Source organism: Cuculus canorus, chromosome 3, assembly GCF_017976375.1.
Source record: "Cuculus canorus isolate bCucCan1 chromosome 3, bCucCan1.pri, whole genome shotgun sequence".
NCBI lineage: Eukaryota > Metazoa > Chordata > Aves > Cuculiformes > Cuculidae > Cuculus > Cuculus canorus.
Window position 1 is genome coordinate 88,137,592 of NC_071403.1, and position 24,391 is coordinate 88,161,982.

General features: G+C 46.9%; 1 protein-coding gene across 16 annotated transcripts in view; it reads right to left on the reverse strand.

Moving 5' to 3' along the window:
• The window catches only part of SLC8A1 (solute carrier family 8 member A1), a 151,450-nt gene that overhangs the window by 49,294 nt on the left and 77,765 nt on the right, over window positions 1–24,391 (reverse strand). The window contains exon 1 of one of the 16 annotated variants that reach the window (XM_054062189.1): window positions 3,237–3,255. The exons of the other annotated variants lie outside the window; for them this stretch is intronic. The gene's annotated coding sequence lies outside the window, so the exon portion shown is untranslated. Of the gene's footprint in view, window positions 1–3,236; window positions 3,256–24,391 lie in introns of those variants that run through there. 16 annotated transcript variants of the gene reach the window in all.

Below are 24,391 nucleotides of genomic sequence, written 5' to 3' on the forward strand. Positions count from 1 at the left end.
TCCATCTCTCTGCAATCCTTAGTTAAGAAAACAAGAGGAAGATGATTCCAGACACGTTTCTCCAGCTGATCCTCATACCTTACACATGCTCATCTGGATGACTAATGACTTCAGGGCTTTGAGTTAAAGGCAGAGCAAGTCAAAGCACCTGTCCTTAAACTTGCCCATGACTTTCCACTGTTTTAATGGGATGTCTGTTTCAGTTAGATACTTCACCAGACTTTAGCCATTCAAACTGAAACTTGCATGTGGAGTAGCCACTGTCATGGAAAGCCTCACCATATTCACCACTGAAGGCTCAGCTTCAGGAAAATACATATGCTGCATTGCCCATGCAAATGCTTTTTTCCCAAACACCATAACATGCAGTTCTCTATTGCTTATGCTTTGCTACAGAGGATGAAACTTAGCAGAGGTATCTCTCCAGTGCTTAGTGCCAATCCCATAAAAGTTGCCTAAATAAGACCAATTTCTAAGACTCTAAAAATTTGCAAAATGTGTAGGCTTCTTCAAACTGGTAACTCAAGGTCTCGGAAGATTTCATCTGCTCTGGAAATGCTTCATTCACTCCCAGTGCCAAATCTGCCTTTGTACCAGCTGTGGCCTTCAGCAGGGCTTTAGCTGGTGCCTGGGAGCTGCTGGGAGCTGGGAACTCTGAGCGTCCACAGCAGGGGCAGCTGCACGGACTGGGGAAATCCCATGTCCATGCTTTTCCTCTTTCTCTTCCTCTTTACTGTTGGCCTCTGAGTATGTTGTGAGGATGACAGGTGCTCCACAGCAATTTTGGTAGCCCTTGTTATCAGATTGTGCTAGGTAAGCAAGGAAGATTGCTGAGGCATTTATATCTCGTACTCAGCCTTGAATCTGCAGGGGATAATTCTCCTTTTTAAGCACTCCTGATCAACTTAGTGAGCCACGGTTCCTGGGAAAAGCCAGAGGCTTGTGACAAGCTCTTGGACAAGGTCCTCAGCTTGGTTGCACCACGCTCCAGCCTGCTCATTTTGTTGGCTGCCTGCAGATGGAGTGATATTACAGAAAAAACTTGCTGCCCCTGGAAAGACCAATTTAAACCCCGAAGACTTAGAAGCATTTAAAGCAGAAAGAGGTAGAAACACACCTCAGTATTGTGCTTGGCAGTTCTCTCTGGCCTGGGCCTGTTGGTCATGGTAATTACTGTGTTAAGAAAAACAGCTGATTTAAGAAGAGTTCCAAAGATATTGTCTGTTAGGGTTCACGAAAATTGTAGGGAAGCATAGTAAGAGGAAAACAAATTATTCAAAACAACCAGCCAGGAAATAAAGGCTGCCCCTCTTCTTTCCTGAAACTCATTAGCTTTTCATTCCAGCAGGGATAGGTGCTCTTGTGGGGATATTAGTGCTTTTGAAGAAGAGAATCAAGTCTCAGCAGGAGGCTCCAGTCAAAGAGTCTGTGTCAAACAGGCTGAGGTGCCCTTCAGAATACTTCTAGATGGAGCGGAAATCACTCGAGCTCCCGTTTATCATGATATCTATTTTTTGACTGAATATCAGGATGCCAAATTGACCATGACCACATTTATTTATTAGAGTCAGGTAGGGATGCTCTAGCAGCCACAGACAGTCGCAGTTCTATGTTCTCACCAAATCTCACATTTTTAAAGCTACTTTGCTTTTTAACACTCACCCCAATAGCTGTATCAGGACCCAAGCATGGTCAGGTTTTCTGGCCATGCACCTGCAGCCTCCAGCCTGAGCCTGACCAGCCAGGAGTTGCAAGAACAGCTATGTCAGCACAGTCGCAAAGACCTGGCTTATGGTACCATCACATGCAGCAAAATGCACGGGGTTCCACACCAACTCCGGAGAGAAGGGTTGTGAGGCCACACAATAAAGTCAGACTTGATCTGCTGCAATTTTCAGCATGTTTTGACTGCATTTCAAAATTAATCAGGAGAACCTAAGCAGCAGGCAGTGAATGAGCCTCCTGAAGTAATCAGAGAATGGCAGCACCAGAAGGGACAGGGTAAGTCCTAGCTCGATGGGTACAGGGCTCATATGTTTGGCTGAGCCAAGGTGCCTGGGCACAGCTGCTGCAGTCCTGCACTCAGGAGCGGTCTGTGGAGGTGAACATTTGTTTACAGTTGCTGTTTCCCCTGAGAAACCTTTGCAGAGCACATTAGCAAAAGTCCTTAACCTTATTGGCACTATTCAGGGAATAGTCAGAGAATGGAAAAAGAGGAAAAAAATAAAAAAAAAAAGCTTAGAAATTTGGAATGGTGCTGCATGGATTTGCTGAGAGACATTTTTTATTTGCTGCCTCCTTTTCTGAGAGCTACACAATGTATAGAAGAACATGCTTTTTTTTTTTTTTTTTTTAAGAAAAGAAACCTCTAGTAATGATCCTTATTGTTTTCCATTTCATAGCTGCCAGAGAGCCTGGAGGATTATTCTGCACAGAGCTATAGATGATGCCCCATACTAATGATTGCTTTCTCTGGTCTTTGCAAGAATATTCCAGGGTGACTTGTGAAGATGAGATTTCCATTTCTACACCTCAAATAAACAGCTTAATGTCAAAATCCTAGCAGAGAGGCAGAAAAGTGTGCTTCCAAGCATCTAGAAACTCAGATAAAAATGCCCAAGTCGGACTCCAAGTAGATGACAATTTATGTGTGATGGGCCCTGCAAGAACAGCAAAGACCAAAACCAATCTCCAGATGAAGAGCAGAGGACCTTGCACTGATTCTTTTGGCTAGGCAGCATGCTCATGCTGAAGGAAGACCACAGCTTTTCCAGGTGCCAGAAAATACTGTTGTTTCCTAACTGAAACAGTTGGGTCATAAAAAATATCAGAGGGAGGCTGATTTGAAAACTGAACATAATACAGATTTATGTCCAATTCACACAAGTTTTAGGTATAGGCACCAATTCCTCTGAGTTTCCTAAACACAATGCTCCCACAAATTGTCATGTATATCTAATAGGCACTGGCACACACACACATAGCCAGAGGCATGCAGACAGAACTGCAGCAGCCTCAGGCACTTGCAGCCCCCATTATGTTTTGTGTTGTTATTGCCATGTAAAGTCCAAAGCAGCCCTGTTTCCCATCTGCTTGGATCATCAGCCAGTTGCAGGTAAGGGTTTGTTTTCCAGGGGATGGGCACACACAAACCTTCTAAACATAGTGTGTCAAGAAGGGGGGGTAATGCCACAAGCAGCACAAACCTTTGTTAACATGATGGGAGGTATACTCACCGTGAATTTTGTCTTTTATTAGGCCATCTGTATTCACTCTGTCACTCATGAATCCAGCCTCACTTCCTCAAACTGCAAAGGAAGCCAAGAGCTAATAGGCATGAATAATTTTTCGACTGGCACCCTTCACCTGCCTGCATCCCACAGGGATGCACCCAGTGCCAAGAGAGCTAGGGTTTCCTTTCCAGGGCTGTTATGAGCACTAGGAAAATGAGCAATATGCGAGCAAATCAAGATCAGTTGCGAAAGTTACAGAAGCCGTTGGGAAAAATACGACCAGCCTGTAGAGTTCCCCTTTTCCTAGCCATGTTGATAGCTACAGGAAATAGACACTTTTTAAAATTTTCACAACTGTGTTTCAGGAGGACTTGTGAGCCTTATTAAACATAATATTTCACCCAGTGAGCCCTTACATCCCTACAAAGCTGCCTGGAAGTCAGGAAACATGACTTCACTGAATTTCAGAAACAATGAAACAATGCTCTCGGTCTGCATACCAAAGAACAGAAGCCTAGTTAAAAAGATGCATATATATATATATATATGTCTACAGATTTGCAATTATTCTTTGTGGCAAGGGTTTGGAAATTTGTTTTGTTGCTTTCATTGTATTTTTATACCTTCTTTCCAAATCCAATCCTTAGAGAAACTTATTTTATTACTATATCCAGCAACTATTACAGTATTTTGATTTGCAGTGTGATAGGCTACTCCACAGACAAGACTTCCGCCTGCCCCTGCTAAACAAGAGAAACAAGGCTGAGAAGCGAGGTACATTGAAGGCTTTTTTTTTGTGGTTTGTACCTGTTTATTTAATAAAGATCTTTGCATAAGCTGGATTCCACATGTCAGTGCAACCTAAACAAATGCTGCTCAGGTAAGCGCACCCAGGCGGTGATTGACTTTTCAACCCAGGAGAGCGTGCGCCTGTCCAGGCCAGAGGCTAGGAGTTTCCAAAGCAGAATGCTGTGAGAAACTATGTGAAAGGCTTTACTAAAGTCCAAGAAGACTACACCCACAGCCTTTCCCTCATCCAGTAGTTGAGTCACTTTGTCATAGAAGGCAATCAGGTTAGTTTGGCAAGACCTGCCTTTCATGAACCTGTGTTGACTGGGCCTGATCACTCGGTTCTCTTGCATGCGCTTCATGATAGCACTCAGGATCATCTGTTCCATGACTTTCCCCGGCACTGACGTCAGGCCTGTGGTTGCCTGGATTGTCCCTGCAACCCTTCTTGTAGATGGGCACATCAGGCAGCCTCCATTCCAGTGGAACTTCCCCAGTCAGCCAGGACTGCTGGAAGATGATGGAAAGGGGTTTGGAAAGGACATCCACCAGCTCCTTTAATACTTTAATATAAATGTATACCCATTTCCCTGCCCTGCCTCCCACTGCACCCTCCTCTTGGTAAGTGCATGACTGCTTAGATGCATGTTTGAAGCTGTGTTAAAAAATGCATTTTGGCTTAGTGTGCTTATTAGACATCATAAAGTCATGCTCTGCCAGCAGGCTTTCTGCTACTAACCATGTGCAAACCACACATGCAGCTTTTTCTGCAGCAGGGTCATGTCTAGTGTCTTGCTCCTGTGTGAGTTTTCAGGTGTCTAATACATGGCTGAGCTACTCCATCCTCTGTGTTAATTCACTTGAAACACCAGTCATCCATGGGGAAATCAAGCCCCATCAATCAGTCAAATCACAAACGGAGACTCATTCATGCCAGCACAGACAGAATGGCTGTTTTACCTTCCTGAATCTTTCAAAAATATTGACATGTTCAATTCAAACCTATTAAAGATTTGCTAATAGGTCAAGGCAAAAGATGGAAAGTTCTGACTAAAAGAGGAAATTTCTAGGCAGGTTTGGTGATTTGGTTTCCTAAGGACAGAAGTGGATGTTTGTGAGCCCAGGGCTAAGATATTCAGCAAAGAAATGCCAGCTCTGATCATGACCCAGAGTACAAGGTCATAGCAGAATGAGCCAGGCCAACCTTTCAGCACAGCATTTGGAAGAGGATACTTAAGTCATCCAGTCAAACTGGCCCTGTGCCCAGCGGCCAGTGTCACCACAGTGGGCAACAGTCCAGTTCAGCAGATCCGTAAATACAGCCTTTTTAATGAAAGTACTGAACTGGATCTGGATGTCTAGACTTAACAAACCTAGATTAACCAAGGACTGGCTCCACACTGCTACTATGTTTAGCTTCCAAATGCAGTCTCATAGCGCACTGCCCTACAACCTCTGCCTGTGAACTCTCTCGGACTGATTCAACTCAGAAACTGATTTGATACAAGTGTCCCCTTATCTATTACTCATCTCAAATGTCCTCGCCATGCTGATCTTCCACCTCTTTTCAGGTCATGCCTGCTTCTGGTTGTATTTTGATCCAAGTGAACAAGCAGGTGTCTCCAAGCATTGCTGGCCTGGTTCCCCAGGAGCTGTCTTGGAGCAATCAGGTTGTCAGTTGCGGTGGGATGCTTCCCAGAAAAAAACACCTGAAAACGCACACAGTATCTCTGAGCCTTCAGTGCTCTGCTAATCTAACTGATACACACACTGACTCTCGGGTTCATTTTGCCACTGACAAAACACATCTCTGGAAGCAGCAGCTGTTTAAGCTCATGAATCAAAATCACTCAGTGGATTTAGGGAAGGGGCCAAACGGACATGAGGCAGAAATGGCTTAGCGGCATTGAATTTGATCAAGCGGCCTTGGTGGGTGCCAGCTGAAATGTCCCAGCCAGCTGCTGGCATCAGGAAGGCTGCTTGTGCATAAGGATGTCCAGATCTGCTTGAAGTGTGCTGGAAAAGTGATGTCCTGCTGGGTTGAAGCCAAACAGATATGGGCCCCAGCTGCCTTCCTCTCAACATTTTCAGGGCTGGGTGCTGGCACTTTGAGCAGAAATGCCATGTGCCTCTTCCAAGATAGGTAAGGGACTGTACAGGCAGAATCTCGCTGATATGGAGGTGTGAAAGCCAGCAGTGAGCCCAAGCTTTAAAACGGAGGCCCTGCAGGACTCCTTATCTCTCCTGCTCCATGAAAGGCAGCCAGATGAAGCTCTGAAAAACAAGTCACAATTCCCTCCCCAGCTCCCCTTGTGATCCTCAGAGGAAAAGGGGTCTTTAAGTGTAGGCAATTATTAGTGGTCTGGCTCTACTGCTTCCCAAATCTCAGACCACCAGAAGAGGACAATTAAGTATGGATTTCAAAGTAAAGATCTACTTGAAAAAAACACACCCAATCTTAGTTCATACCCCTTCATTGTGAGCTACAAATTCTGCTGGACTAGCCTTTCCCCATGTCAAGGGCAAGCCACTGGACTCTCATTTATGTTGCACTACTCATCACGGTTTCCAAGTACACACGGCCCAACTTCATCCCACTTACATAACGCCAGCTAACCACATGGACTCAGCAATCCCATCTGACAGACATCATGACACAAACTCCGTGATATGACCAGTCTTCTAAAAATACTGATGTTTTACAAGGGGAAGGGCTAGGGTGGGAAAGCGCCAGCATTTCTGCTTTGGCATATTTTAGTCTGTCTCTGCTCAGTTTTCAGCCTGTCCCGCATTACAAAACAGCAATCTTACATCTCATAATTAAATAGAAACCTCTGCTTCCTGCCTGGGGTCATCTGTTGTGGGGAGAATGTGTGTTGGAGATGGATTCCTTCAACCTCATCATCTCCAAGGAACCTGCAAAAAGACTTTGCAAATCCCTTTTTCTTCTCGAAGTAGCCGTTCCTGTCTGTTTTCCGCTAACAATCCGTCTTTTATGTGGGAAGATAGAGAACTGTACGTAGGAAATTTGGGAAGACCAGGCAGAAATCTCTGTGCCTCTGTTTGTTATCGTTTTCTGACCTCCACAATCCATACATGGAGCGCTTGCCAGATATCATTCAATGGAAAGCCACAGGGTAAGGATAGCCCCCGTTCAACTGGCGTCCTTCCTCAGCGTTTTTCACTGCTGAGCCCCATGTGCTGGTGTCCCATGCATCCCTGCTCCCTGGCACTCGTCCTCCTGCTGCCACTGTCTCTGCTTCACCAGCAGCAGGGGCTGTGGGGCAGCCAGGAGGGATGCTGAATTACATTGGAGTCAGCAGCAAGAGCTTCCTCCTTGGCTCATCACTGAGTCTTCATCCACCAAGACAAACTGAGGCCACTCACAGAGGGCTCCTGGCAGCGCACCCAGGTTCTCCTCTCAGCTAAGGGCATTTCCTCCGAGTACACGCCTGATGGAAACGGAATTAAAGGAGACCATTGCTCCTCCTTCCCTCTCTCAAGGAGCCAGGTACTTCCTACATGGCAGCCTGCCCACAGAAAGCATTATGTGTTGTAATTAAAGCCTGGCCCCTTTCCCAGGGTCATCTTTTCCTTCTTGGGAGGAACGGCAAAGGGAGCTGCATCATGGTGCCAGCCCTGCTTGTGTGATATTGCCATCATGCAGCCGTGCCCAAGGAGATTCCCAGAGTCCAGCCTCAGGCAAAGGCAAGCTCCAGCCTATGCTGGTGGGGCAGAAAGCAGTGCTTATCCCCAGCCTCAGCGAGCTCTGTGAAATGCGTGCTGAGAGATGCAGCTGCCCCTGCGCTCTGCCCCAGCCCTGTTTCCCAAGACACAGCCTTGGTTTCAGGGAATGTGCAACATCACCAGAACAGTGGAAATACCTGCCTGGCAGCAGCTCTTTGGGCAAGGCCGCGAAAGGTAGAGTTGTTCAGAATCAGTGGGAGTAATTTCTGCAGTAATAAGGAAAGTAGACAGCCCTCTGTGGAGAGGACTACCATCTGGAAGACCACAGGGCATGTAACTGTATTTTGCTGAGTCTGCCCTGAATGCTCTGCATCCATGGTACAATATTTGAGGGAAGATGAAAGTGACCTTGAGTTGTGTTGGAGGATGTTTGAAAAGCTCAGGACAGGCCAATGATGGAAAAGGAAAGTTTTCCTGAGAAAAACTCAGGGTATCAGGGGAAAAACACACTATCTGTTGGGCAGGGGAGGCATCTGCGCTGGTGGCACAGAGGCAGGTCAGGCCTGTTGGCAGGGAAAATCCACGGCAGTGTAGACTAGAGGTTCACTGCCATACTGCGGAGACCACACCACAACCTCTGCTGCAGTGGCAGAGCACCTGGAGTTACTTTGCCAGATCTTCTGGCTTTCCTCCCTATTTTCCCCGCATTGCTCTGTCTTTTTTTGCAGCAACCTCTTCTCCACCTGCATCATCTGCCAGCTGCCCCATAAGTGAAATGAGGCCAGAGTGGGATCTCTGGTGCAGGAAGGTTTGGCACAGCCAAAGGGAGAAGCATGCCGCAGCCCTGCCCCGAGAAGGGGATTATAATGCCTCTCTTTTGTGCGCAGGACTTGATGTCCAACATAGTTAATGCCTCTTTAATCACTCATAAGCCACTCTGCTCTGAAAAAAAAAAAATTATAAAACCCCCTTCTTTAGTCTCTTTGCTTTCTATCTTCCTGTTAGCAAATCCCAAGGCTTTCCACAATACACTGTCACCGCTGAGTGAACTTAACTGTTAACCTACAAAGAGCCACCAATGATTATGCCTTTGAAAACAGATTTCATCCATTCCCTCCACTCCACTTTCCTCATCTAGACACAAATGCTTAGTGATTGTTACTTGGCAACCACGGTAGAATTGTACTGAGCCACAAGTGGTTACAAAGGATGAAATCACTGTCATGAAATTTCCAAAATAAGTACTGTAATACCAGAACTCTTATTCCTAAGAGGAACAAATAAATCTTCCTTCCTTATAACTTCTTTTTAAAATATATTTGTTTTTTCATTAGCAAGGTACAATATTTTTCTTGCATCTTTGTGAAGCTTCTTTGTGACTTGATTCAGCTTATTTTGCTGCACTGAGTAAACCCATACACTTCTATGCTTATATACACTGTACACTGCATGCACCTACACAGTGTTTGGGAAAGCACATATAGTGCTGAAGTCTGGCCAGAAATACACAATCATAGAAAGTGGGCAGGGACCTCTGGATGTCTTCGGTCAAAGCAATGCCAACTCCAAAGCTAGGGCAGGGTGCTCATACATGTCTGTACAGATGCATCCATGTGCACACACAACATTTGTGACACTTTCTAGACTCTCAGAAGCAAGAGTGCTGCTTTAAACTAGATACCACTAGTGCAATGAAAAACTGGGATGGATACCAGTTATTGATTAATCAACTCACTTCATCCATTCAACTCCTAAGGTTCAGCTCCTGTATTCAGTGCTCCATAGCCCCAGGGACTACCCAAAAGAAGATGCCACCTGTAGCAGATACTTTTCCAGATAACGAACATCTGAACTTCAGTCTTTAATAAAATATTTCACAGTGAGAACATGTTTGTATGGTGGCTTTCATATGGAAAACTCTGTGCCTTTATATCTGATTAAAAGCCACCCTTGGTAGCCTTTGATTAATATGTTTCACTGTTGATCTCTCAATAAAGCTGGGAAGAAACTAATGTTTTTATGTTTTGCTCAAAGGTTCAGAGCCTGGCCAGCTTCTGGACAGATTGATCTGCGCACAGTTAGAGTGATGTGAAACCAATGTACACCATGTTTAACTTTTCTAACAGAAGCGTCTTGAAGTTGTCTAACTTCCCACCAGGGAAATACTTAATTCCAGAGATTAAACACTCAGTCTGAAGACTCAGTGGTAGAATGTAATGCTGATTATCATTTGTCTCAAAGCCTGATTATTCACACTCTTTCCCTTTTATGAACTTTTTTCAAGCTTGCACATAGATTTGTGCCCACTGATCTGCTTTCTCCTCTGATGAATATACATTAATTGCAACTCTTCCTAGATCTGAGTAGTAAGGACATCCATTCCTATCCAGACCACTGCTAAGGATGGAGAATGTGAAAATCAGATTCACCCCAGTTCTCAACCTGGCCCAGCTCCAGAGTTTTGCATGCTGTGCTGGTGCTTCAGGTGAGGACAAGGAGCCCAGGGAGGTGCACATTGTCCATCTCTACCATGTTCCCCTGGCAGCAGGAAAGGCTATGACGTAGTTTTAGCTCCTGCAGCAGGAATATCTGCTCAGCTCCCTTGTGACTCTTGGGGCGTAATTTTCTTGGCAGCAAAGCAACCTGCATTATCAGTTCCCACAAGAACAGCCTTAGGAAGCAGGGTCTCTCAATTCTCAAGGATACTTCCGGGCTAATGCAGGCACTCTGGCATCCTTGCAGTGTACAGTGGGTTGAATCATAGAATCATAGAATGACTAGGTTGGAAGAGACGCACCGGATCATCGAGTCCAACCATTCCTAACACTCCCTAAACCATACCCTTCAGCACCTCATCCACCTGTCCCTTAAACACCTCCAGGGAAGATGACTCACCCACCTCTCTGGGCAGCCTGTTCCAGTGCCCAATGATCCTTTCCATGAAAAATTTTTTCCTGATGTCAAGCCTGAACCTCCCCTGGCGGAGCTTGAGGCCATTCCCCCTTGTCCTGTCCCCTGTCACTTGGGAGGCCAGCTCCCTCCTCTCCACAACCTCCTTTCAGGTAGTTGTAGAGAGCAATAAGGTCTCCCCTCAGCCTCCTCTTCTCCAGACTAAACGACCCCAGCTCTCTCACCCGCTCCTCATAAGACTTGTTCTCCAGCCCCCTCACCAGCTTCATTGCTCTTCTCTGGACATGCTCCAGAGCCTCAACATCCTTCTTGTGGTGAGGGGCCCAGAACTGAACACAGTACTCAAGGTGCAGTCTCACCAGTGCCGAGTACAGAGGGAGAACAACCTCCCTGGCCTGCTGGTCACACCGTTTCTGATACAAGCCAAGATGCCCTTGTTTGCAACAGAAGCAGCCTTTCCCTGCTCTGCTGCTGCAAAGGAATGAAAATTCCTGGTCACAAAAGCTGTGGCACGAGCCCTACATGTGGTCCAGCATGGCTACTCATCGAAGACACCCCCTGTGCAAAGGCAGCAGTGCTTGTTCAGCTTATCACAGCTGCTGCACCCAAACCTACTGGCATCTCTGGACTCCTCCATGGCTGAGACTGCAATGCTCTGAGCCCTGACTTGCTGTTATAGCCTGAGCAAGAAAACCCATGACACCTGGATGGACCCTGCCTGGTCCCTTGCTAATTTCTCTGATCTGCTCTCAAATGCTGCTTTCCTATTTTCTTGTCTGGCTACAGTGCAAGCACAAGTCTGGAAAAGACATCTCTATCACCCCAGCCACTGCAAGGGTTTGGGACCTGTTCTTGCAGACAGTGAAACGGTGGAGGAAGCGGCTCAACTGTGTGAAACAAGATGATGCCATGTTCTTCCCTCTTCTCTGGATTCATCTTCCCCATCAATATACCCCTGGCTTATGCCTGACTCCTGAGTCATGCAGGCTGTGGGACCAGGTTGTTCTGACAGACACAGTGCCAGCATCTGTCCCGCTTTGCTGTGATTTTGTCCCAGGCAAAGTCAGGGAGGAGGCTCTCCAGCTCTCTGTGGTTATTCCATGTTTCCTTGCCAAAGCCTTTGAAAAGCAACTGCCAGAAATCCCATGGACACAGGGAATAGCTTCGGGACTCCTTAGCTTAGAGGAAGATGCTTTCATCTGCAAAGTAGCATGAAACAGCACTGAAAAGGTAAGAGATCCATGCAAACAGAGCAAGCTTCTAACTAACCTGCCCAAGCCAGTAACACAAAACTAGCTTTAGAAAAAACATACTTACAAAACCACACACAGCATTTTGTGCCCATGTCCTGAAGACTGTGTTCAGCTGGGCTCTTAAGCTCCCCCAGGAACTATTTCTGCTTCCTATTGGCACTTCACAAATGGGTTTGGACATTGGCTTTTTAATCAGTGAGAACTGCTGAGCCATATCAAATTTCCCATATTTAAAAGCTGGTTTTTCACAAGTGCACTTTGTAGAAGATTCTTTCAAAAAATCCCCTGGCCTACTTTCTAAACATACAGTGCAGACATGCAAAGCTATGAGTAACTAATAGGTATTTAATTTTCATTTATTAATTATTTTCTTCTGCAAACAGTAGCAAACCACATATGGTATTTCATTATCTCATATGCTGAACACATAGTACTCTAGATAGATAATGTGCAGGGAGAAATCAAAACTCTGTGTATAAAAATGCAAGCCCTAAATGATCTGCTCTGAAGAATGACGACCCAAACCTATCTCAGCAGCTCTTCTGCAGGGTCAGCTTGTTAGCATCAGTGGTGTGACTATACAGAGACACAACACTGTACCTGGCTCCACGGCCTTCTCAAGTGCTGCCTTGTCTCCAGTGAGTGCCCTTAGAATTTCACACCATATTCTGCGTGGCTTGGTAGTAGCTGAATAGCACCAGGAAGATGTGCACGAAAGTGCCCATGGGCAGGAAAGCAAAGATTGTCCCATATAACCGCAACTGCACAAATGCACATAATGTACACCTGAAGTTCACATGGTACACCTCAAGTGACCCAATATAATGGCATCACCTGTGTGAATTGTTCTGACCACATGGGAACAGGGCCAACACAAGAGTGTCCCTGAGAGAGCGCATATGAAACATTAATTCTAAATAACTTCTACACCAAGCTGCCATCACTGGGAGCATACTGAGCTCGGTAGCACTTTCAAGACTCAGCCACAATTAAAACCCATTTCCAGGCCAACATACAGTCTTGGCATGAAAGCTTGGCTCTGCCTGCCCCTGCTCTGCACTTCAAGGCAGGCAAAGAACAGGAGAAAGGAGATATTCCTTCTGTTTTACAGGCAGTAAAAGAAGCTGTTTCTACAAGGCTGGGTTTTGTTTTGTTTTTGTTTTCCCTAGCAACTGGAACAAAAAGAGATTTTCTGTTTTAATCCCTTAGAAGCTGATGTCCTCCCTGCCTTGGGGTAAGCATATTCCCCACCTGCCAGCAAGTGACAGATGAAAACAGCCACCTTCACTGCCGCTGCAGTTCTCCAGTCTGGGAGCTTTTTGAATCATAATGAGACAGGCTATTTGCCTTTAAATAAAGCATGGCTTCCAGTGAGGCAGAGGGACAGTTGGGGCAATGGCAGCCTCCCGTGTCTCCTGTGCTATGCTGGCAGCCAGTGGCTGGGTCATGCCTTATTCTCCTTCCAGTGTTCCATCCTCCTCCTGTTTGGCTTGTCTCTGCCCTCCTCGCTGTTTGCCTCAGCTTCCCTTCTCTTAGAGAAGAGAGCTTCCCTAGGATGCCCAGCAAGGCACCAGGACAAGCAGCACAGCAGCAGCCATCAGCAGAAAGACATCAGCTTAGCTTGGATAAGCAAGGATCAAACCCACTCAACAGCAGGGCATGGACACAGTACCCTGTCCAAACACCCTTGTGCAGATGTCTTTCACCACTGCGCTGCTTCTCTCTCCCTACCTTTCCCTCTCCCTTTCCACCGAAGACAGTATCGGTCCACGCAGGGAGCTTAATAACCTCTCCTGAACCCACAATAAGCATAGTAGCCCTTGAATAACTATTAGTTGAGTCACAAGATGACTGCCAATTCCCTCCAACCAACAAGAGCAGCGATTTTACTGAGGAGCAATGAGCTGCTGTTGCTGCCCTGACCCCATGGCCACTCCACCTCTGTGGCTGGGTGGGGAAGCACAGCAAGGCTGGCTGCACCATTGCTTTTGACACTCTGCCAGAAGAAATCAACTTCATTTTAACACGGGTTGTGATACCCTTCTCTCTTTTAAGAGCACAGCAGTTCACCAGCCTAGGGCCAATGCTACTTCAGCAATTTATCTTTGTGCCCAGGACAACATCTTACAACAGGTGATGAGTTGCCCCAAGCCACGCAGGCATCCTGGGACACATGTGGACACCAGACAAAAGGACATGTTGCCTCAGTGGCTCCAAAACTACTCATAGACAAACAAAGAGGTAAAGGTAGGAGGTGTCAGCTGTTGGAAGAGCCATGGGAAAGATCAGTTTGCATAATTCATTCCTGCACATCAAGGGGAGGCTCAGGAGCCAAAGTCTCCTCTTGCTGAGGTTGCTCTTCTCTGTCAGCATGCAGCAGAGACACGATCAATCACAGCCACTGCAGCTCCCTGGTGACATTTCTAATTGTGCCATTGAGCAGAGATGAATTAGAGATGGTTGCGGTCTAACTGTGGTGTGCCCAGGCCTCTCTCCTGGGCTCCTGCAGCCACCAAGCTCCTCTCAACCACATCTCCTGAGACAGATGTGATCAAGGAGATAACACTTCTACACAGCAGCACCAGTCCTGACAAAGAGCTATTAGCAAGAGTTTTCAGACTTTGCTACTTTTAATAGGATACTGTCAACTGCAGAGTAAATAACATAAAGCAGATAAAACCAAAGTGTTTGTCTGTATGAAGTGCTGCTCACAGCCACAAGGCAGCATTCAGACTGCAAGCCACAAGCTGGAAAACTCAGACATACAATCTGATTCAGCTCACATCACTTGTGTTTCAATCTTTCTGTGCCTCACTTTCCCCTTACCTCTATGATAGCATGATACCAGTTGGTCTTTGTGAAGCATCTGGGGACCCATGAGCTAGAAGTGATGCATAGGACTCCAGATTTTGATGGGGTAAACACAGCAGTGGGCATGGGAAAACCAATGAAAGTGATCTATCTGGACTTCTGTAAATCCTTTGACACGGTCCCCCACAATATCCTTCTCTCTAAATTGGAGATATGGATTTGATGGGTGGACTGTTCGGTGGATAAGAAATTGGTTGGATGGTCGTATTCAGAGAGTAGTGGTCAATGGCTCGATTTCCAGATGGAGATCCGTGACAACTAGTGTCCTTCAGGGGTCTGTACTGGGACCAGTGTTGTTTAATATCTTTATCGATGATACAGACAGTGAGATTGAGTGCACCCTTGTGGAAGAATGGCTTGGTGAACGAGGGCATGATTTAATAGCAGTGAACAATCCAGGGTTTACTGTCTGTGGCTAGGCCTGACCTTGAGATAAGATAAAAGGGAGCAAAATACAAGAATGTGGAATTCAGCGCTGGAAAGTCCCGAAGAGTCGTGAAGCTAACGAGAACTTTGTATCTGCCCCTTTCGCGTGCTTGAGAGCATCTAACCAATTATGTAACAGCACAAGGCACGTGAACAGTATGACTTATGATTTGTTTTGTTAGCGCGTGCATTATTAGGATAAGTATATAAGGAGTGTTAAGTGTGTGAATAAAGGAGAACGATCATACTCATATTGACACTCCATCGTTACTCTGGGTCCGCCTCCCACTCCGACACACCCTCAGCAAGCTTGCAGATGACACAATCTGAGTTGCCACACTGGAAGGATGGGATGTCATCCAGAGGGACCTGGACAAGTTGGAGAAGTGGGCCCGTGTGAACCTCATGAGATTCAACAAGGCTAAGTGCAAGGTTCTACACCTGGGTTGGGGCAATCTGTGGTTTCAACACGGGATGGGGGATGATGTGATTGAGAGCAGCCCTGTAGAGAAGGACTTTGGGATGCTGATTCATGAGAAGCTTGACATGAGCTGGCAATGTGCGCTCGAAGCCCAGAAAGCCAACTGCATCAAAAGAAGAGTGGCCAGCAGGTTAAGGGAGGTGATTCTGCCCCTCTAATCTTCTCTTGTGAGACCTCATCAGGAGTATTGTGTCCAGTTCTAGAATCCTCAACATAAGAAGGATATGGAGCTGTTGGAACGGGTCCAGAGGAGGGCTACAAAGATGATCAGAGAGCTGGAGCATTTCTGCCATGAAGACAGGCTGAGAGAGTTGGGGCTGTTCATCCTGGAGACTAGAAGGCTTGGGGGAGACCTTATAAAGGTCTTCCAGTACCTGAAGGGGGACTACAAAAAAGCTGGGGAGGGACTTTTTACAAAGGCAGGTCGTGATGAGGGTGGATGGCTATAAATTGGAGAGGAGCAGATTTAGACTAGACATTAGGAAGAAATTCTTCACAATGAGGGTGGTGAGGCACTGGCACAGGTTGCCCAGGGAAGCTATGGATGTCCCATCCCTGGAGGAGTTCAAGGCCAGGTTGGACGGAGCCTTGGGCAGCCTGATCTAGTGGGAAGTGTCCCTGCCTATAGCAGTAGGTTTGGAACTAGATCATAGAATCATAGAATCATAGAATCACTAGGTTGGAAAAGACCTCTTAGATCATCGAGCCCAACCGTTCCTATCTACCACTAAACCATGTCCCTGAGCAGAAGGCTCAGAGCAGAATAGAAGGGCTCTGCTGACCTTTAAGTGACCTTTAAGTGACCTTTAAGGTCACTTCCAACCCAAACTATTCTATGTTGCTACTGCAGATTTACACCAATGGCTTCTTTGGGTTACGTATGAGACATAAACAGCAGCATGTGCAATTGGGATTTGGCCTTTTAAGCCTTTATAGGCACGCTCTGGATTTCTTCTGTGACCACTTCAGCCTTGTCAGTATCAGCCACCCCCTGTAAACAGGGAGGAATCCTTTGCCAGGCTCATCCTTGTGCACAGTGCACTCCCTGGGGCTCTCTGTTTGCCCAGCCATCCTGACCTCAAGAAGAAAGCCCTGAGCTGTGATACTTTCCCTCTCACCTCTGTTTGGAGCCTCAGCTCCTGCAACGAAAACACAGGAGAGCTGCATGCGCCCTTTGCTCCCACCAAGGTCACGGACCACTCCATCCTGCAAGCACTTCCATTTCCCACCAGCACTACTAGGGCCATGAACCTCCTGCATAAGGTGCACAGCAGCATCCAGAAGCACCCAAGGAGCATTTGGGAGCCCCTCCAGGGCATGAGGAAAGCAAAGGGGCAATTTAGCACCAGTGATGCCATGGGTACAGGCATGATCCCCCCTTGCTCTCACCTCAATCTCACCAAGCTCACAACAAGCATAGACTTGCTCTAGCCAATACAAAAGACATCCCCCAATAATTTAGGTGGTGGTGAAACTCTGAAACTGGTAGGCTGGACCAGAGGGTCAGCATGGCAGGGACGAACCAGAATGCAGATGTAACCTAAAACTGCAGGGCAAACACAAGCTGCTATTGAAAGCTAGCTCCTGAAAGAGTAAACAAGGTGTGAATTAACGAAGCTGGAGAAGCTGAGCGAGGAGACAATGGCCCTGTTCATGCCAAGTGCTGTGGAGGCAGCTTGCAAATGGAGAGCAACAGATGTGGTGGGAACAGGCAGTGCCTGGGGAGCTAAGGGCCCCCGCTGGCAGGAAGACACCTGGCCCCAGCATCAAGAGCTAAAAATACACTGTTCCCAGCATGATGCCTGGGAAAGAGTGGGATTCCCATGGCATGATCAGAAAGAGTGGGGAGCATGCAAGGTGGTGCAATGGGACCAGGGATGCCGTGCAAACCCATTGTCATCTCTGGGAGGGAGCTGGGCTGGGAAATGAAAAGCTCTGGGAGGAAGCAAGAGGAAAACGTGCAAGTCATCAGTGTTTTTCCATTCAGGGGACTACACAAATGCATAAAAAGCAGATCCAGCCTTGACACTGCAGCTTCAGATGATGTCTATGGTTTGAGCTTTTGTTTACTTTCCATGAGAAGTCCCTGCCTCTATTGCCAAACTTTTACTATTGCACCTGACACCTCTCAAGGCTCAGTATCTGCCTTGCATGGACCCTGCTGGGTCACTGAGCTCAAGCAATGCACCAGCCCTTTCCATGCACAGCCATAGCACCGCACTGCTGGCATGATGCAGCAGTCCCTCGCAGCCTTCCCACACAGCTCTGCTGCCCACCTAAGGCCCACATGGATGGAGGCAGGCAGGCAACTGGGCAGTGGGACAGTCACTGCCTACAGTAAACCAGCGTGTTTTCTACAGTGGGAGGTGCAGCATGCATGAGATGAGGGTGGATAGATAGAGAGGGGAGCCTTGGGGATGGCTCAGCTCAGCAGTCTTGAGGAAGAGCACCCAGTGAAACTGATAGCTACGCTCTCAGCTCAATTTTGAGGGCGAGTCATTGCAAGTCAAAAAAGCCACCCGCCAAGCAGGGAATTTAAATAAATGACATCTGTTAAACAGACGAAGAGGACGTTGCTAATCAGTGCAGAGGGTGAGACCTAGTCTTTCCACTGGAAAAAGCACAGGTCTGAGTCAAGTGCAGTGGCATGTGTGAGGTTGCCCGTTTACCTGCGTGAGGGCGTGCATGGTGGCATGAGGGAGTGGATGCTGGCTATGACTTGCTTTGTTCAGAGGCAATGTTCTTGCCAATCTCAGCAATACAGGGTGATGTAAGTATATCACGCATTATTACTATTTTCATTTCTGACACATGGAAAAATTAATTTTCTTTTAAAAAGTGATGAAGAACCCAGATTTGCCTGAATAATATATGAACCTATAATCTGGCTGTTACTCTTTGTCTGAAGCATTAACATTAGCAGGAGGCAATTTAGGATGATTACTTTTAAGTTGTAAAGCCAATGTTCAATTAGAGCATGAAATGAAAGACTTATCACTAGTACTGGCATAGAGATTTGTTCTCAAAGTATTTCTTTTCAGCCATAAAGATGCTGATTTTGTCAAAAGTGACATGTTTATAACAAGATGCTTTTGTCTAATATTACTATGAAAAATTGTTTGGAATCAAACATTTTTATATTTAGGATAATGACAGTGTTTTGTTAAAAAAATTCAACATCATGCTTTAGATTTCAGTTATTAAGTTTGGTTTGAGGAGATTTACATTCTTCTGGTGGGCCCTGCTGCACTGTGGGCTGCAGAGGATACAGTTCACCTTCCCTGAAACTTCTTTTGCTAAGGTAGTGGTAGAAGAAGCTGCAGTGAGGCCACTTATGTTTTCATACCAAACAGAGGTCCCAGCAAGTATGAAGCTTTGTGGGATACCAAAATTAACTTTCTGTGAATCACTGGTGGGTGTAAGCAAGCTCTGGGCCACATGCGGGGGACAGCTAAGGTCAGTGGGGCTCAAGCCATCCAGCACTGGTGCTGAGGGAATGGCGGAGGTGCACACCTGTGTAGCCTGTCTCTTCCCCCATTCCTCCCAAATAAAAAAGACCACAGAAAGTGGAGCTTAAGGAATGCTGGGTGTTCTGGATCTCTGAGAGAGCAAGGCCATCAGGGTTGAGCTCTGCCTGGGAGACGTGAGGCCTCCCTGTTGCTAGCTCCCATTGAGGGTAGCCACGATCTGTCTGGTCGCAGGGAAGCTCGCCAGTACGTCTTGTTCCTGCTCAGCACTATTAATTTGGCCAAACAGTCAGAGCTGGCAACTTGTCTGCACAGAGTCCTGCACTGAATAATAAGCCATAACATCGAGGCACAAGGTAGAGCCAGGATGGAGCAGCTAGCACGCTCTGTAAGCTGCTCCTCTGAGTCTGGCTCTTCCACGACGCCTAGGGGGTCTGGCACTACCATGCTTCTTGCCCCTTCAAAATGCATCATTGTCTCCCAGTTTCTTCCCCGTTTTCAAGGTGTGATCCAGACACCCATGTGCCTAGAAGACCAGAGTACGGACCAGAGTTTAACTTCCTTAGGTTGCAGCTCACATCTTCCCCTGATCTTCGAGCAACATGAATGTAAACAACACACATGCAAGCAATAACACATACAGTGGCTCTCTGCTGGCATAAAATGGCCACTGCACTTAATGGAGAGGCACTGACTTCTGAAAGGCAAAGGTCTAGACCTGAATTGCCAATAGGACTTTTTCTGTTTGGTAGAAGCATTATCCAACCACACTTTCATGCGCTCAGTTGGCAGTTGTTTAGTTTAATGGTATGATATGGCTAGTTAGAGCAAGACAGCTGAGTGTCTGCAAATAATCTGTGCCTGAAACAGACTGAAAATGAGCAATATGGTCTGCCTGTATCTTAGGGTGCTGATATGGAAAACCCAGGGAAAAGATTAAAGGAAGAAAAAGACATAATATATCCAAGGGAAATTTATTCCCACTGAAGAAATATCTAGGTTCACTTATATAAAGCTGTTCCTCAAGGCTGTAGCTATTATGACTTCGCTGAGATAATTTCCAGCTACACTCGTGAAGATCTAGATGGATCAGATTTATACCTTGGTTCTGGGCAGCCTCTGGCAAAAGCTTATAAAGCATCAAGAAATGGAAAAAAAAGCACTAGGAAGTTTCTTGCAGTGAGAACACTTGTAACTGAGATGTTTCATAGAATAAACCCTGGGCACAAGACCAAGAGGAGTAATTGGACTGGCCGTGCTCCATGTTTAAGATACTTGTCTTGAGCTTTCCAAATGTGAAAAGAATATCAGGACTTTTTTTCAGAGAGTACGGAGTTAATGGCATTTGTTTCTCAGGCTCATGTATCCTTTAGGCCTTCACTCTGAAGCCATGCTACATTGCCCCTCAAAATGCTGCCAGCATCAAAACCTGTTTATTACCGTCCAGGAAGCTCTACAAGCACAACAAGCCGCCTGCACAGTGTTGCTGGAGCAGGCAGGAGTGGGCAAGAGGGGGAAGGAGCACATCAACATGGGAACACTGCACAAGGGAGTCATGCTGCAGCACACAATGAAATTAGTCTGGAGTTGTGCAAGGACAGGATCTCCAGAGAGGCACTTTGCTGTGTCCCTATGGCTCAGGAGAGCCAACAGAGATGTTTTCAGCATGCCTTTTGCTGGCAGCTCTCCTGGGCCGCCCATCTGTCACTTTGGTCCTGAGGGTGCTTCCAGACTGCTCCAGCAGACTAACTCCAGCCCCTTGTGCACACCCCCTGCCCCTCCTGATGGCTGGGAAAGGGTGGGAAGAAGATGGTATAAAACACAATGGGAACACTGACAGCGTAGCCAAGACTGTGGACAAAGCTGTGCATCAGGAGATAAGACCACAGCTGGGTCACACACTGCCAATACTGCACAAGGAGATGCTAGATTGCAAAATGCCTCTGATTTTCAACTCCATGCTGTGGATTAAACAGGTGGGCTGGAACACGCAACGGACCCTTCTGCCTACTGAGCTGAGCAGCCATTCATCTCATTTCAGTGAAGAACTCAGGCCACATGGACATGCTTCGCAAGACACCAGCAGGTAGCTGGGAGAAAAGAAAAAGATTCACAGCTTTGGGGCTGACTTGGGACAGCCCCAGATTTATCCTCTTGCAGGCAGCTCCTGCAAAATGGGCTTGCAGCTGGTTTTGGGGATCCAGGGTGAGGTGCTCTGGGGAGGAGGGGTGGGATCCACCTGGGAAATTCAGGGTTATATAGGCCTGTGTGTTTGAAAAGACTGAATGCAGCTGGCTTGGGCAGTAGAGGAGAGACTGTGCTGGCAGCATGCAGCCCAGCCTGGACTAGGGAAGCTGCTTCTCACTGCATTAGTCCCTCAACACCCTTCCCCAGGCTCTTCTGGTATCACACTCACTTTCTCAGCAGAGATCTGTTGATTTTTTTTTTTAACTAATCCTCCATACTAATACATGCCTGGTAGGTTTTGAAGTAAAATAATAGTAATGGGAGCCACCAGGTATCCAAGCGGTAACACAGACATAATAACACCCCTGTGATTACAGGACCTGCTGCAGTGTCCACTGAGATTGCCCATGCTTCTTAAGGATTTTGTAAGGATCAGCATATTAAAGACTGCAGCTAGCTGATGCTGTATTGCCAGGTAGGTGAGCACTCAAGCAGAGATTAATTGCTAGCTTCAGGAGATAATTAGAGGGACTCTGAGCCACCCTTCTACTCCAGGCAGCACAGACCACATGTCTCAGCCTATACGGTTGCAACTGCACAAACCCTCTGCCTCCTGAACTGGAGCAGCCAGCTGAGATGGATAGATGTACACAATCTTTGTTTGCCAACAGGCGATCCGCCATCAATATTTAAAGCTGAATGAGTCTCAAGAGTGGGATGAAAAGCCCTTCATAATACAGTATCCATCATTTTGGTTTTTAATTTTGCACTTGCTGCACAGCACTGTGAGCACAAGTAAATGAATAACGGATAAATAATTCACCAAATTCCTCAACATCTTGGTTCTCCCAATCATCACACAGCTCGGGCACCTGGCACAGGGATGCTGGAATAACCAAGTGCAGGAAGATGGTCAAAGGGTGACACTAGATTGATGTATTACTCAACACTTTGGAAATCCTTCTGCTAGCAGCTTTAACACCACAGCTGCCCAGCTGGCTCTATAGAGGCACGTCAACACCTCTTGTCCAACCAACCCTGCTCAGGAGCTCTCAGCAGTCTCAACAACCCCTGAGCCATGTCCTTGTCCACTCTGCCCATGCAGTGAGTGCGGGACTCCCACCCCTGCCACTCTCAGCGCTCTGCAGATGTGTCAGCAGCAGCATGGGCAAGTGCCCCGGAGTCTTGTGGCAACATCCTCACTGCTCAACGGCAGCCAGAGAAATTCCAGTCCTGCTGAAGCCTGCTCTGAAACTCTGCTGGCCAGGCAAGCAGAAATGTCAGCCTCTGCTGCCATTGCTGAATGGGGAGGATGAGTTTTTGCTACACTCCTGGGTTGTTCGGCACAAGGGCTTTGGACACAGCTATCCACAAGCCTCATCAACACCTTTTAAAGAGGTACTTCCCATGCCAAGGGTAAAAGGGAGAATGCTGCCAGTGTCTGCTCTAGGAAAGGCACTTATTTAAATGAGGGATGCAATGATAGACCTCCCCACACTCTCTTGTGAAGCTATGAGCTGGCTGCACCCCATTCCACAACCATAACACATCTATTCCTCCTGTGTACTATACTACTGCCCGAGGTTTGTTTGGCAGGTCCCTTCTGCTCTAACACAGCTCTCCACACACTCTTTGCTTTCCATAAACAATGTTGAGGGCTTCAGGCCATGCATGCCAGGTTCAAACACTGCAGGATCATTTCCTGGAGCACCCAAAAGCTTATAGGAAATGCTAACAAATGAGTAACTGGATGGTAAGAGCATAAGAGGTGTGGGTTTTATGGGGCAGGGTTTTACCATCTGCAATGTTTCTATCAGGCTTCTTCAGGAACCAGACATTCATCCTCACCATCTAGCCTTGTCACACTAATACAATTTGAGAGACTTTCATCTGTTTCTACCCTGTCTCACATAGCAATAACCTCTCCTGGTGCTCAGTTGCGCACAAGTGTCCTGCTCTTGCGCTGAAGCGTCTTCAGCTCTGGTGAAGAAAATCACAGCCTAACCCCAGGGCCGGGCCACCCAAAGAGGCCCTACAAGCTGTTGGTGGCCAAAAGCAGAGCCCCATGAAACCCCTGGAGCGCTGATGCCATGGCTGGAAAGGTTTCATCTGCCCATGTTCACTGGGTGCTGCTGTTCCTACAGGAGAAAGACTCCCACATCACTGCCCCTTTGCAGTGTTAGCAAGGCTAGCACAACAGCCCAACTATGTCTCCCAACCATCTTAGCCTTGGTCAGATTTCTCCTGCCAGAGAAACTCAGCTCTGCTGGGAGAGTCCCCTGGGACACTGGGGGAGAGCAAAGCTGTCAGGAGTCCTGCAAAGCTTCTCTAGTCCAGCTTCTCCTTTTGGCCACCAAACACACAACTGAGCTGCTTGGGACAACTCTGGTCCCCAGCCACGCACTGAGACCTGTTTTAATTTATGGCAGCAAATTGCAAATCGACTTCACATGTTTGGTGCTAAGAGCTCAGCAGTTCCTGCTGGAAGATACTGTAGGGAAGAGCAGATTTTCTCCAGCCATGATCAGCAGCCTCTGAACCTCTGTAAAACAGTTTGCTTTGTGCCGAAAGCTTTACAGTTACACAGGACTTCTGCAAACTCTGGTCCAAGATGTGTTCACAGGTGATGTCACCTGCTTCAGAGTAATCTGAGCTGCAGAAGCTTGATCTCTGATATGTACAATTATGACCCAGGTCTGCTCTGGCTTCAGACCTGGTTTGTGAGAGAGTTGCCTCCTTGCAGGTTTGTGCATTTCTGTGTCTTTTCAGATGAGCTCACCAGCTCCACCTGGTCAGAGCGAGCCAGTAGAATACATGGCATGTCTTCAAGTTTAGCTATCAGATTCCTAAAATGTGGATCCTGAAACACAGATAATAGTTTTGGTTTTCCTGAAACATGGCTGCAGTAAGTAGTAATTTCTCAATGCTAAATTGCTTCAGCAAAGCCACAGTAATGCTTAGCTAGTGTTTGGTGAAGGTATTTTCAGATTGCAGGCCATTGACATATAAAGCCCATGTACAAGCACGGGTCACAAGCACCCTGTAACATGAGACAGCACAAAGGGATGCACAGAAATGCTTTAGGCT